We start from the raw sequence: 3,308 nt of genomic DNA on the forward strand, positions 1-3,308 counted from the left end.
ATGGCGACAGCTTGGTGGCCGATGACTGCAGGGTGTTGTGGGCGTACTCTGCCCATGGCAGCCAGGTGCTCCACGATGTCGGGTTATCCATAGCCAGGCCTCGCAGGGTGGTTTCCAGGTCCTGGTTGAGCCTCTCCGTCTGACCATTGGACTGTGGGTGAAACCCAGAGGAGAGGCTGGCAGTGGCTCCGATGACCTTGCAGAACCCGTGCCACACTCGGGAGGAGAACTGGGGCCCTCGGTCTGAGACGATGTCCTGTGGAAGACCAAAGACTCGGAAGACATGATTAAATATAAGTTTCGCTGTTTCAAGAGCAGAGGGGAGTTTGCACAGAGGTATGAAGCGGCAGGCCTTGGAGAATCTGTCAACTATGACCAAAATGACCATGTTACCTTGTGACTCAGGGAGACCCGTGATGAAGTCGACTGCCACGTGGGACCAGGGACGCCGGGGAATGGTCAGAGGATGCAGGAGACCCTGGGGACACTGTCGTGGGTTCTTGGTTCTGGTGCAAACCTCACAGGACAGGACAAATGACCTTACTTCCTGCTCCATGTTAGGCCACCAGAAGCGTCTTTTCAGGAAGTCCAGGGTCCTCCGAGCTCCCGGGTGGGCGGTGAGAGGGGAAGAGTGACCCCACTGGAGAACCTTGGCCCGGGCTTGATGTGGGACGTACAAGAGGCCCGGTGGCCCCGTCCCAGGACCGGGGTCCTGGCGTTGGGCTCGTCGAACAGCCTCCTCAATACCCCAGCGGACAGGGGCCACAATCCGGGACACCGGGATAATAGGCCCGACTTCATTCTCCCTGTTAGTGGCAGAGAACAGCCTGGACAGTGCATCAGGTTTGGTGTTCTTGGAGCCGGGACGGTACGAGAGGGTGAAGTCAAACCGACTGAAAAACAGGGCCCACCTAGCCTGTCGAGGGTTCAGTCTCTTGGCTTGCTGGAGGTACTCCAGGTTCTTGTGGTCAGTCCAAACCAGGAATGGATGTTGCGCTCCCTCCAGCCAGTGCCTCCACTCCTCAAGGGCCAGTTTGACCGCTAACAGTTCTCGATCCCCCACATCGTACCGGGACTCCGCAGGACTCAGGCGGTGGGAGAAGTAGGCGCAGGGGTGCAGCTTTCCTTCCGAACGTTGAGAGAGTACCGCGCCGACACCACTGTCCGAGGCGTCCACCTCCACGATGAATGGTTGGGAGGTGTCCGGGAGGACCAGAATGGGTGCCGTGCAGAAGCGGGCCTTGAGGTCTTTGAACGCCTTTTCTGCCTGAGGAGACCAGCCATAAGATCCACCTGTCCCTTTGGTGAGGTCTGACATGGGTGCTGCCACAGAACTGAAGTTCCTGATGAACTTGCGGTAGAAGTTAGCGAATCCTAAGAATTGCTGAACCTCCTTAACGGACTTGGGAGTAGGCCAGTCCCAGACGGCCAGGGTCTTGGCAGGGTCCATTTGGAGTTGGCCTGTCCGTACAATAAATCCCAGAAAGGAGACCTCGGGAACATGAAATTCGCATTTCTGGGCCTTGGCGAACAGATTGTTCTGTAGCAGCCTCTGGAGAACCTGGCGGACATGGTGGCGGTGCTCCTGCACGGTCTTGGAAAAGATAAGGATGTCATCGAGGTAGACAAAGACGTACAGGTTAATCATGTCCCTTAAGACGTCGTTGATTAGGGCCTGAAAAACAGCTGGTGCGTTGGTGAGTCCAAAGGGCATCACCTGGTATTCGTAGTGCCCAGACGGGGTGTTAAAGGCAGTCTTCCACTCGTCTCCCTGTCGGATACGGATGAGGTGGTATGCGTTCCGTAGGTCCAACTTGGTGAAGACGGTGGCGCCTTGGAGCAGGTCGAAAGCAGTGGACATCAGCGGAAGGGGATATCGGTTGCGCACAGTGATCTTGTTCAGGCCCCTGTAGTCAATACATGGTCGAAGCCCCCCATCCTTCTTGCCGACAAAGAAGAAGCCGGCACCAGCAGGTGAGGTGGAGGGTCGAATGAACCCAGAGACCAGGGCGTCTTTGAGGTATTCCTCCATAGCCTTGCGTTCTGGCTGAGAGAGGGAAAACAGTCTGCCACGAGGAGGGGTAGTCCCAGGGAGCAAGTCGATGGCACAGTCGTAGGCCCGGTGCGGAGGAAGAACGGCGGCCCTGCTCTTGCTGAATACCTCCTTGAGATCCCAGTACTCTGTGGGAACTTGAGATAACTCGGTGAGATCAGGGGGCTCGGCAGGAGACACAGGAGAGCTAGAGAGCAGACAAGAGGCATGGCATGCAGGGCCCCATTCCACAACCTGGCTTGTTACCCAGTCTATGCGAGGGTTGTGGCGAGTAAGCCAAGGAAGGCCTAGAATAACTGGGAACTCAGGTGAAGGAATCAGGTGCAGGGATATTTCTTCCTTGTGACCTTGAGACTGGAGGAAGACTGGAGAAGTAACTTGAGTGACTCTTCCATCACCTAACGCTTGGCCATCGAGGGCAGACACAGACAGAGGGACTTCAAGAGGTGCAGTAGGTATATTGATGCTTTGGGCGAAGTGAATATCCATAAAGTTCCCAGCCGCCCCTGAGTCTATCAAAGCTTGACAAGAGTGGACAGACTCACCCCAGGAGATGGAGACCGGGATGTAGATTCCTTGGCCAGGGAGTCCGGGAGAGAGGGTAGGCCCCGTCACAACCCTCCCTCGGCTGGACGGGGCGGTCCTTTTCCCAAGAGTTCGGGACATGATGCTCGGAAGTGACCAGGCTTGCCATAGTAGATGCAGCACTTGTCCCTCCTTCTGCGCTCCCTCTCAGATGCGGAGAGGCGAGTACGACCCACTTGCATGGGTTCTGGACAGTCACTGAAGGAAGTAGACGGTCTCCAGGTAGAGGTAGGGAGGCTGGGGGGGCTCAAGGCTTGGTGGCGTTCTCTCATCCTGTTGTCCAGACGAATAGCATGTGAGATGAGGTTTTCAAGGTCACTTGGGCATCCAATAGAGGCCAGACCGTCCTTGATGGGGTCAGACAGACCATGGTGGAAGGCTGACACCAGGGCAGTCTCGTTCCATCCACTTACTGCTGCGAGTGTTCGGAACGAGATGGCATAATCTGCGACGCTTCCTCCTTGCCGGATGGACATGAGCTTTCGGGCTGCGTCGGTACTGATGTCTGCCTGATCGAAGACCCGAAGCATCTCTTCAGAAAACAGCTGGAAATCAAAGCACTCAGGTCCCTGTCTTTGCCAGATAGCAGTAGCCCAGGCTCGCGCCTTACCAGCTAATAAGGTGATCACAAAGGCAATCTTGCGGCGATCCGTAGTGTAGGTGGTAGGCT

The sequence above is a fragment of the Neoarius graeffei genome, chromosome 2 (assembly GCF_027579695.1).
Source record: "Neoarius graeffei isolate fNeoGra1 chromosome 2, fNeoGra1.pri, whole genome shotgun sequence".
NCBI classification, from domain to species: Eukaryota; Metazoa; Chordata; class Actinopteri; order Siluriformes; family Ariidae; genus Neoarius; species Neoarius graeffei.